The 12,691-nt window shown below is 39.0% G+C and overlaps 1 long non-coding RNA gene across 2 annotated transcripts in view; it reads right to left on the reverse strand.

Moving 5' to 3' along the window:
- Positions 1-11,917, reverse strand: part of LOC147912025 (uncharacterized) — a 44,126-nt gene extending 32,209 nt beyond the window's left edge. For both annotated transcript variants that reach the window (XR_015550662.1, XR_015550661.1), the window contains exons 1-2: positions 10,569-11,917; positions 4,893-4,985 (exon numbers count right to left, since the gene is read on the reverse strand). This is a non-coding gene — a long non-coding RNA (uncharacterized LOC147912025). The remainder of the gene's footprint in view (positions 1-4,892; positions 4,986-10,568) is intronic.
- Positions 11,918-12,691: the final 774 nt, after the last annotated feature.

Genomic DNA, 12,691 nt, shown 5'->3' on the forward strand with positions numbered 1-12,691 from the left:
AGGAAAAAATTAAATCTTTACATTTTAGGATCATTGAGAAATTTAAACACATCTATTCAATTTATTAACCTACATTCTTCCTTCAGAGCTTCAGGTTTGGATTTAAATAATCTATTCATTTTTATGAAAATTCAACAATCCAAATAAATTTTATTTTATTTCTGGTATATGCTGACAAGATAGGAAATGATGGGGAAAGCACAAACTAACTCTGAAAGTGAAAAAAAATAGATGAAGTTATTAAACTGGGTGCTGTTTTGTAATATCCTAGGACCTGAGACGTGACTACAATTTTCAAAAAGCACAGGTCCCAAAGATGAATTTGAGATTCACACGGAGACACTAATGATTGTCAGAAAAAAAGCGAGGGAAATTAAAAAATCCCCAGAAGAAATATTTGGGGAATAGTAGGATTTCTGCATCATCAGTTCTTAAATGACAAAGAAGTTCCCCCCACCCTGCCAAAATCATAGGATGGTGTTTCTTAAAAAAACAAACAAACAAAGGAAAACTTCACATGTAAAGAAAAAGGGCACGCTTGAAGTGTGTGACAAATCAAACTTTTTGGGAACTGGAATAACTATGTTCTGGTGCAATATAAGTACAAATTATGCTTGTCACAGGCAGAGAACTGCTGTGAGTTTGGTATCAGTCATTCTCTTATTGTGTAGGGTACAGTCACATTCCCCTCCTACTTCTGACCCTGTTCTATGCTTTTATTTGTAGATCAACAATCTAGACTATTTCAACTGCTATGTTCAAGGTAACTTTGGTCTGTCTGTATGTCTCTCCTGGTTTCTCCACTGTATCTGATACTTTCTTGATTTTATCAAAGAGAGTGTACATAAATTAAGATTCCAAATAAGGCAACATAAGATCATTGATTTCGAAATAAAGCAATACCATAGCAAGGGATTCAGGGTCAGAAGATCTCGATTAAAATACCAAACACTACCAGTAGCTCAGCAGTTAGCAACTCTGATGTGGTTAGATTCTTCCTCTCCATCTCTCTCGTGTGTATTTATCTGATCCAACTCCCTGGAAGAAGTTTTATTTTGTACAATAAGACAAGATCCTGAAAGTCTTCAGCCAACAGTGAAGTCCTACATAGCGACTCTCAAGGGATGTAACATAGAGGTGAACAGCGTGGGAGGCAAAAGGCCAAGTTCTAGGTCTACGCTGACATTTAACCAGCTGTGTGACCCCGAGGATGCCATGTAGCTAATGGCTAGAGCAATGTTGTAGAAACACTATAGATTTGAAGACAGATGAGACTGCCTTCCACTCGCTGTTAAACATTTTTACCTTTTTCCTCAATGTCCAAATTTGTAAAGAGCAGATGATAAATGGAGCATCAGAGGGTTTCCATGGGAATTAATTACATTAAGCTTGTAAAGCATGGGCCCCAGCCATTGGCACCAAGTAACTTCTCCGTGACCAAATGTTCCCTTCTAAGGTCCAGTCCGTGAAGACGCGCCTACCGATCTGTATGGGAGGGGTAAACCTCAGCAGGTCTTGCATATATCAACTGGGTTTTGCTCATTACTTCCCCTTCTGAAGACGTCTCTCCACCCTCTGAATTCACACAGTATTCATCCCTCAGGACTGAAGTTGAATTCCATCTTACAACTAGAGCCTTCGCTAAGTATCCCAACCTCGCCGACTTCCCCTCTGAATTCCTAGAGCAATTATTGACTGCCCTCAGTCCCTCATTAACCCCAGCCATGTTACCAATGTGTCACTTCTCTCAATGTTTTAAACTCTTATTTAAGTATTGACTTGTCAGCTCTTTATGTTTTATTTTATTCTATTTACCTCTAGTCCATACAGTCCCTCCCAGTCTTAGGTAAAGCAGGGCTCGATGAGTAATTTTTGATGTCATTTATTATGATTTTTCCATGTGTGCAGTTAAAATTATGATCTTTAGTTTGGAGCAGCCCCACAAAAAATAGATATAACTATAAAATATTTTTAACTTATTTTCTCAGCTTTTATTTTCAAAATACATTTGCATATGCTGTGTCATTTCATCCTTCTACCATGCCAGCAGTGAAAGATATGTCATGTTAAGTCCATTTTTTAAGGTGGGGAAATTCACTCATCAAGAGGTGCTGATCTGACTTGATCAACATTTCACAGAAGGGTCACTGTTGCCTCTGTTTGTTATCTATCTTTATTTTGATTAGGTAAACTTCTTGATCCAAAAATCACATTAAAGATAATATTTCTCATAATAAAAAATTCAAAATAACAGTTTAATAAAATAAATCTTAAACTAAGACTCTACAATTATATATACCTGGTATTTCAAGAGAAAAATTAAAACATTTAATTTGCATGTTCAGACAACTGTGAACCCTGACCTGTTTACTTGGAAGATTTTGTTGTATATATCCATAGACCTAACATTATATATTCACTGCACTCAAAAACTAGAGCTATATTCCTTTAACTGCAGCTGCAGCCAACCTGTGTGTGTGCGTGCGTGTGTGTGTGTGTGTTATTCTTCCACTGAGGACATTCAGACATTTGACAAAGTAGTGTTCTTTATATACTTACATTACTGAGTTTGACCACAGCAAACCCCCTGCCCAAGAACTCTTCTGAAGCATTTTTTATCTTACTGAATCATGTATGTAGTTACTAGTTAAGCACAGGCAAAAAAAGATGCTGATGTTAAAAAAAATAAATAAAACTAACAGCTGCAAAAATAATGAATACAGCTTCTTGGCTATTGATCACAGTACCAACCCCATAGCTGTGCTCATGGTAACCGCAAGCTGATTTTTGTAGAAAAGATCTACCTCAAGGCACTGCGTGATGCAAAGATGGGAGATGAAATGAAATGCAAATCATTTGAAGAGTCACCTGGCCTGACCATGTTGGAATACAAATTTGACATGACTAATGGCAATGCAATATAAATGTTCTTAAAAGTAACATAAGCCTTTTGAGGGGGTCATTAATTTAGCAAATGCAGTAAAAACTCCCTATTTAGCATTTTAATATCTCTTGAGAGCAGAGTATAGCAAAATCATTCTCAAAACTTATCCAAATTAGTATTTTGATATATTACCATGTTAATAAGCATAATTCAACTGAGTCACAATAGAGGATGTGGACAGACTATAGCATTAAGTTGGAACAGCCCTTATTCATCAAAAATAACTCAAATTACTCATTTGAAAAAAGAAGATGGTTCTATTCCTTGTAAGTGATTAGAATACTGTATTTGACCAATTTTTCACTGGCAGATTAGCATACTTTTGCTTCAATACGAGAACAAATTCAAAACGCTCAAAGAGATTAAATTAACTAACACTTTTTTTCAACAAGGCAAGTACCTTTGGCATGTCCAATGTGAAGGCCTGAGTATAACACATTCAAAACACCCTGATTAAGATGAGAAGGAAGAATTTAATATATTTTCAAGGAGAGTATCATATCCAAAGTGGTTTAAAATATAATAATAATTTTCTCTTAGGACTCATTTTCTCAAAAATAATGTTCATATTTAGAACCCATGGTTTACCTAATTGAACTGGATGAAATTAACTCTTCCTATACCATTAGCACAGCCATGTATGGATTTAGTAGTTTTTTATGTGCTAGCCTGGGAATTTTTCTAGGCTTTATAACATAATTTATACATGTACTAAGTTCCAAACAATGACTTACAAATGGACTCTTGGAATTTTCCTAACATATAAATAAGCAATAAACACACTCTCATGACAACATACAATGTTGCTTAATATTTGTTGCATCTTTTATTGTCCTCTGAAATTTTAACTTCAGTTAACTTGCATAGCCATGTGGTATTAAGAGTAAGAATATGATTATCTTGGATGAAACTCTCATGAAACTGGGAAAGTTGGCCTAGTGTGTCTGAATCTTAAGGAGTTGTTTATAGGAAACAAGAAAAATGGCTTAAGAGGTGCTGCCACATATGTGATAGGAATATTGTAGAAGTGGAAAGTGACAAAGACGTGTACTTATCTTGAAGCGGCCACAAAAGACCTATTGAAATGAAAGTGTAGATCAGAAAGTACTTTGGAATCCCACTCCTCTCTGGTATTGAAAGAGATGACTGTATTATACCTGAGCACTCAGCCAGGTGTGGTGTGATCATCAGTGGTGGGATAGGTGATATGAGGTTGGTAGACGACTGGAATCTGAAACCTGCCCATTGGAGAAGGTGAGCTGCTCAAATCCCTGGACACTTACAAGCCCAATCCAACAAAGAGAAGACAGATCCACGGATAAGACAGAGCCAGCCAAAGTGCACAAGAAAAGTCAACGGAAGTATCCAGAAGGATGGTGGAATAGCATCAGGGTTAAAAGCATAGGCTTGGAATGGGTCAATCATGAAGACACATTCAGACTCTGCCACCTAACAGCTATGCAACCTACGCCAGGTTTTTATACTTCTGACTCTGAGTTTCTTTTCATGTAAAATGGGAATAATAATTTAAATCTGGTAAAGTTGCTGTAGAGGCTAAGGAAATAAGCTGTGCTAAGCATCTGGGGCACCATAGGGACTCATATTACTGCATCAAGTAATGTTACCTGATGGAGATGCACCCAGAGTCTCATGGATCAATATACCAGTGGAAACCAGAGAAGGAGGGGACGTACTAGGACAGGGGGCAGGAAAGAGGCATCACACAGTTCTGTAAGCAGACGGCAATGCCTCAAAGCATTAGGCTGGGATCCCCACCAGCATCAGCACCACTACCAAGGGTTGCCTCCACGATTACTCCAAGGAAACAAATTCAAAACCAACAGTGTGCGAGCTATACAAAAGCACCTTTCTGAGGGGCCCACTGGTCCTTCTTTTTCCAACCATTCCCAAGCCCTTACCATGAATACAGACATTAGAAGATGCTTACCAGTTTGCTCCTCTTCAAGTCAAGGTCTGGGAGATGTCCACATTCTGGGAGTTTAGGGTTCCAGGCAGGTTATCGTGGTCACAGATCACAGATCTGGTCACCAGAACCAGAAAAGGCAGGTGGCATGTCACAAGAGAGGGGCAAAACGGAATCTGGTTATTATATTGTTCGCACAAAACCAGGGTTACACTAGTAGATGGGGACTTTATGCTAGGTACCACAATGGTCCTACAGACAGAAGGGGATTAAATTTAATAGACAGGATTAACTGGCCCAACCAAGGGAAACAGAATGACGCAGAGACCAGGAAATTGGCTCCACCAAAATGCTAGATACCCAAGTGTACAGAACACATTACCAGTCATCTGGAAATGAACCTACTAGGGCCCGTCCGCATACCAAATGTTTATGCCCTTCAATACCACTAACATATTTGGCTCAATTGTATTTCTCAAAACTGCTATGAGGTGTAAAAATTGCTTCTGTTCTTTTTCAAGAGCTGTTCTGGCATCTGAAATTACATAGTGAAGGTAAATTTCTATTAACTAAGAAAGGGAAGCTCCAAAAGCTTTGGTGTTCCAAATACTAATTTAAATGCCTAATGCATAAATGTTTGCTGAGTTTTAACTCTCTGACACCCCCCCCCCAACTGCTACTTACGTGATGGCCCTCCTTTCTCTTTCCTCTATTCATAGCAGTCTCCCGACTCCTAACTGTAGCTAGTTTGAGATCTAAGCCATGAATCCAAATGATGCACACCCGTTTGGTCATTCAAGATGGTGGTCACTGGATGGAGACTTCCATGTGGATTCATTATTTAATCCTTAGCCAGCAGTTGCTTTTCTCCCAAAAAACAGAAACTTTCTTTCACACTCACAAGAAATTCAAATGTATGGTGATATTGAAAAACTGGTTTGGACCCCGTTCTTTTCAGATAACCTGCTGCCATGTTTTCAGGTCTGCCTACATTGTTCGTGCTTCATGTGAGAAGTAGTGGGATTTGTCTCACTTCTAAAAGGTGAGCATACACCAGACCCTGACACTTCTAGACCATGAGACTGGCCTTTTCCATCAAGTTGGAAGCGAGTTTCCCCATTTAAATAAACGCAGCTGTGGCAATTAGGCAGGACAAAATCTCATCCACATACTGTTTTGTCTAATGACTTCCCAAACGGTGCAGCGTTTATGAGTTTTAATTACCACACCACCCACAGTCACCCCACATTGATCTACATCATTCATTGGAGATCATCTATCTTTTTTGCTCAAAGTAATGAATATAGGAATGGTAGAACTGAATCCACACTTTTATTTTTAAAGTATGATACACCCAGAAGAACGATGACTGCAGTAAGTAGCCACGACATGGGCAGTGCACTGTTTTATTTTGTTAGTGGGTCAGGTTAATGCTGCTTCTTCTCTATATATGGTACACTGGGAAAGCATTAATCAACTTCAGGGCAGTTCAAAAAAACAGCAACAGAAAAGAAAAGTAAAGCCAACTTTCTGTAAGTATTTATCTGCATACCTATACATGCCTATATCTACAGAATTCCACATCGCTGCACATAAAGTTTCACTGAGTTAACGAGTGATCGTCTCATCAGTCATGACTCAACAGCATGGAGTGTTTCCATTTCTTAATTACCCACGTTCTGAGCACCTATATTAGCCATAAGATTGGCATGGCTGAAATTCCTGCACCAACTCAGTGGAGGTTTAGTAATCAAAGAGAAGAAGTCATCGGAAGTCCGGGAGGGTGAATTTACACCAATGTAACGGAGGTCTAAATAAATAAATGATGGATTAAGTCCTCTACTCACAAGCAGTACTTGAAAACTCTCAACAATCACCCAATTACTGCTCTCAGCACCAGCTGAGTCCCTGCCTGGCAATCTACAAGCCATAATGCAGTTGCATTTTCTTTGGCTCCTATAGAAAATAAATCCCAAATCATTTAGGCCCATGTATTTGAATGGGTGACCTTTGTAAGACTTCCTCTGTTTCCAGCAGAACTATTTAATTGTTAGGTGTCCCTCACTCACACAGATACACAACTTGGATCAATTGGTGATAAGACATCTACCCATTGTTGACACCAACTGATTCTCCATCCAGCTGCTGGTATGCGTGGCTCCATGCCCATTTATTCTGAACCACTTACATCTGATAAACAGGCCAATGCTGTGGAACTCCACTGCTGCAAGCAAATCAATTAATCTGAGTTAATGTGTTGGTTTAGTGTCCTAGACTAAGCACTGAAGTTTAAGGGTATGGTAACCGTGTTTTTACTTGCTTTGGGGTACTATTGCACACTGCTGAGCCCCCCAGCTTTTGTAAACTAATTCACAACCCTCAAATACATCCAGAAAGTTCCCCAAAGAGGGAAACTGTAGGATGATAACTATTTCTGTATAGGTTTAATCTTAATGTACTTCACCCCCAAAAAGAAGCAGAATCTATTTTGCTTGCAAATCTAAAGAATTAACAGAGAACACACGTTGCGGTGCATTTCAGTTTTTAAAGGAGGGGCTAGTTGGAACATTGATATAATACTTATATTAATTCTCGGCACTGACCACTTGGCATAAAAAACAGATTACACATTGAAAGTTCTACTAAACATCATCTATAAAGTTTGGAGAAGTCATGGTTAACTAGGAATAAAAGGAACTATTTTGTTGTTGGATAACAATTGAACATAACCCACTAAATACTATATAAGGTTTCATTTTACCATTAGTGTATATTGGGGTTTCTCAGCATCAGCAGTATTGATATCACGTACCAAATAATTCTTCATTGCGAGGAACTGCCCTGCATGTTGTAGGATGTCTAGCAGCATTCCTGGCCTCTGTCCACTCAATGCCACAATCACTACCCCCCCTCCAGTTGTGATTATCAAAAATGTCTGCTGACATTGCCGAATGTCTCTTGGAGGGCAAAATTGCAACCAGTTGAGGACCTCTGGCCTATATTAATAAACAACCAACAGAAACCTCAAAGTTGGAAGTCTATCAATCAGATAATTAGCATTTCATGAATTTGTTCAATATTTACTGAGCATATTTCACGTTCCAGGCACTGTGCAAAAAGCTGACGATATAACAGTGAACAAGACATCTCCCCTCAAAAGGCATACAGTTCACAGGGAAGCGGAAAGACAGACAGATGTTGCAAACCCAAGCTGCCCCTGAAGAAGGACCAGGTTGGCATTTGAAGGGTGAAGTTCTTCAGGATGATCAGGAGGAGCCACGGAGGGCTCTTTGACTGGAGATGCTATAACCTGACCTAAGCTGTATTGTGGAAACTGTTGCTGGTCTCTGCTTGTACAGTGGGTTGGAAGAGAACAAGGCCGGGGCCCCAGCAGAATTACCAGGCTGTAACTATATCCCAGAGAACAGGAAAGGGGATGGAGACAAGGGAAAACAGATCCTGAGAAATTGCTGTGGGACAATGAAGGATAATTGAGGGGTGTATGGTGGGGTGGGGGTCGTTGAGGGGGAAGAAAGAATCAAACAGGAATGGGTCTTCCTGTCCTGGCTTTGGTATGGCTAGATAGTGACCTTTGATAACCTTGGAGAAAAAAGTAGGGTGTGAATGGGGGACTGCCGATGTGAATATGATGATTATCTTAATGGTCAGCTTTTTCTGGTCAAAAAAACAAATCAAAGCAGTATTTTCAACATTTATAAAATTAATGTTTGAATCATTCAAATGACTTTGATATTCTAACAAGAAAAGTCTCTAAGAAGTTAAACAATTTTTGTAAATCAAATAAATTAAAATTACAAACCTATGAAATCTCAGGTTTGCAATCATTCCAATATTTTTTATGAACTTACAAAATGGTTTGACATCTCTCGTCTTAAACCCATTGCTCAGTTCTACATTTGACATTGGAATTACAGAGCTAACATGTTCAGCTTGTTATTGGGCACTGTTCTCTTAAAGGGTGCCCTGATTAACTCCCAAAATTAGCATAAAATGGGTCTGACTACTCGGGTTCTTACAGTGTATCTATATACTTGGTGTGCAGCTTTCCCAGCTAAGGGACACCCACTGTAGGTGGGACTATGCTAACTCAGGCCATTTACTTCTCTTCCCAAGCACATCAGGGCATCTTCTCAGCAAACAGGTGTTTAACATGACACCTGGAGCACAGATGACAGAGCTGTTATTCTCCAAGAGTTCTTCTTAATCTCTCTTGTAGTTGGAGATGGAGCGCATGTTCTCCACATTCTATGGTCTCACAATCTGCATCCTTTATCTGAGTGACAGATTACCTAATCTCTTACTCTGATTGGAGATTACAACACTCCATTCTGGTTGCTTTACCAAGATAATTCAACTCAAGTATTTAGTGTTAAATTTTATTCTAGGTTCTTTACAGATTCTTCCTGTTAGAGGAATATTCACTAAGATTCTAAGATCATCTAAGTGGCTGCTGATTGGTCAATTCTGTGTATCTCTCAAGGCTGTATTTTGATCTATTCCACAACCCAAACATCAGGTGAAAGGCAAGCCCATAAAATAGTGAACTTTATTCTCCACAGGTTGAGAGTAAAGTGCTCAAGTAATTAAAAACTGCTACTGTTTGGAGATTATTGTACATAAATTTCTGAAATACAATTTTTGGTCAATATATACATTTATTATTTAACAATACACCCAAATTGTACCATAAGTATAAACTTAATTTTTTTGGCAAATGTATACATATTTACATGGATTATTTAACAATATACCCAGTTACTACTGTAAGTATAAGGCTATTTCACTGTGCTTTTCAATACTATATTTCAGAAATAAAGGAAAAATCCTACCTTTTAACAAATTTTTGTTTCCACAAATAAGCCATTTTCTAAATATATCATTTTGTGCAAAAATCTGGCCATACACCAGTGCCTTTATGAATATCATATGATTCTCAGGATTCTGTCTTAGATGAATAGGATAGAGTTGCTCCCCCAACTGAGATCAGGAAGAGAAAAAGAAGAGTAGATTAAAGATGGGGGAGATAATGGATGCAGTTTGGGTCATGTTGAGTTTAATCAAAATTGCATTGGATCCATAAATTATTCCTTACATCTCTGAAATATCCATTCCTTCCTTCCAGGGAAAGACAGTAGAATGAATTCATATCATCAAATTACCCAATGCGAATTCTAATGATGCATGCCAAAAAATGTGAACACTGACCACCTCCCAAATTTACCAAGAGCTATACTACAAACATTCAAAAAGTGCTAGACCAGGGAGAAAAAACTAGTTCATTTGGAAAAGAACAGGACTGCCATCTAATTATTTGTCCACTCCCATCTCTCCAAGAACATATTTGAGTCAGTAACTTCTTGAGAATTCTTAACAACACCCCTATATTTGGAAAGGAGTAAGAAAAGGCAACCAGAGGAAAAGCAGTGAAAGGAAAGCAACAAGCAGGTAGGTGTGAGTACTCTTCAGGGAGAGATGCCCCAAGGGCCACCTCCTGCTGGGTCCCAAGTTTCTTCTAAGACAGAGAAGACCCTCCTCTCAACTGGCCTGGAGAGAGAGAGGGGAGCACAAACCCATTTTAGAAGAAAATATAAAAGAAATGAAAAACTCCCCAAAAGGTTTGTGTTAGCTCTTTAGAAAAATTTTTTAAGAACATGATGCCAATTGTTAAAAATAGCTTACCCCATCGGCCCTCCTGGTTCTCAGTCCTTCTTCCTGGGATTGGCCCCTGCACCACCATCTCTCCTGGGACTCCAGCATGCTGATGGCAGATCTTGGGACTTCTTAGCCTCCTCAGGCATGTGAGACAATTCCCTAGAGTAAATCTCTTAATATAGATATAGATACAGATAGATATAGATATGGATATATCTGCTCTGTTTCTCTGAACAACCCTGACTAAAACGCTTGATGCCTCCTCTTCATAAGATTTTCTGAAATGAAAGCTTCTATGGAGGCCAGATTGTCCCTTGGCAAAATGATCATATAGGAAATGTCCTCAGTTGTCCTGACATTCTTTTCCTTATCTGTGGTGGCATTCTCCTCGATCCTCCCTCCTCTAAACCCTCCATGTCAACCGAAACCTGTACTGGCGAGAGTACAGGACACACGCATGCCCGGGAATAGCACCACCTTTGATGTGCATAGCACAGTATAGTCTCGGGTTGTATCATCTCATTTAATTCTTAGGACCAGGCTTGGAAAGAAATGCCTCAGTTTCCAATGTGTTACTTCCACAAGGGTGTTTGAATTTTGACAGCTCCAAAACACAAACAGGATAAAACAACTATTTGCAACACAACACTAACGCTATTGTCCTTTAATTAAGGCTGGGTGCTCTATGTGTATTAGTTCCTTTCATCCCCACAGGAGCCTCTGAGGGAAGCACCGTTATACACAGTTCACAGACGAGCTAAGAGGTTAGAGAAGCTTCACATGTTGCTCAAGGTCACAGAGCAAATTAGTGGCAAAACCAAACTTTGAAGGGAGGCGTGAGTCCAATTCCATAACTACTATAGTAACGAAAACGAAAAGCAATGGAAGGCACTCGGAATTGTTGAATTTCAGACTCCAGGAAAGAAGGCGAGAGAGCTTTTTCAACAGAAGTATTCTCAACAACTTGGAATCACACACCATATATACAGGTGTGGATGATCACACAGAGACGTGTAAGGTTCGGGTAAAATTACAAGGCTGAGCTGAGTCTTCTCAAAGTGGACACTTTTTTGTTATTTTGAAGCACTGTCAATGTTCAGCATGTTCTCTGAGTAGATATTGTTCCTGCAAATATTGTACATAATCTTCAGGACAGCTTCAATATTTACCAGAAAGCTATTCTCAAGTAAGGTCTTATTTTAGATGAACCTGAGAATGACTCCAAATGCAGATCAGGCAATTCCCTCCCTTTTCAGCAACACCTAATGCTGAGATGTCAGGAGACACCTGTAAAATGGAAAGTAAAGGCAGCAGACATTTTTCAGTGTTGTGTTGGAATAAACTGCAGAAATCATAATCTTAGAATTCATATTCATTTCTATTTCCCAAAATTTCCCAGAGGCATGTTTGCAAGCATGTGCGTGCGTGCACACACAGGGGAATTATCTCCCACCCCCCAGCCCCCCAGTGAAGGCAACAAACCCAGTTCTCTGGTAAAATAAGATTATGCAATGCTGGGCAAGAGACAATTTTTAAAAGTTTCCCCAGTTTAGAAGTACTTAGAGACACTAATGTACTGATGTGAATTTTGAGTCTTCCAGAATGAACTACAGTATGCAGTATTTCCCAAACTTATAGGACCCTCCCCCCACAAACATTACTTTGTACTGTGTTTCTCCATGTCGAGCCATTGCTTTGCAGTGGTATCGAATCAACTTCCTTTGTTTTTATTGACTAAATAATTTCATCTATGTAATAACAGGCAACGCTTCTAGGATTGCCAGATTTAGCAAATAAAAATATAGGACATCACATTAAATTTAAGATTCAGTAAACAGTGGGTAATTGTTTATGCTATCTCCCATGCTTAAATAAAAAACTTGTTCACCTGAAATTCAGATTTAACTGAGTGTCCTGCATTTTATCTGGCAACCCTAAACACATTAGAAGAAAGAGATGACAGAGCTATGGCATTTAGTGGGGATACTGGAAACTTACAATATCTTGAGTTGGTGTAGGCAGACTGCCACAGAGCAACACCATTCTGAAAGTGAAACCACCTGTTCTTAGCCACTAACCTTCCATTCTACTCTATCCCTTATGTATATGCTACTTTAAAACCCATAATTTTGCCAGGTTTTTTTCCTTTT

This window comes from Ceratotherium simum, chromosome X (assembly GCF_057802395.1).
Source record: "Ceratotherium simum simum isolate JZ-2026a chromosome X, ASM5780239v1, whole genome shotgun sequence".
NCBI classification, from domain to species: domain Eukaryota; kingdom Metazoa; phylum Chordata; class Mammalia; order Perissodactyla; family Rhinocerotidae; genus Ceratotherium; species Ceratotherium simum.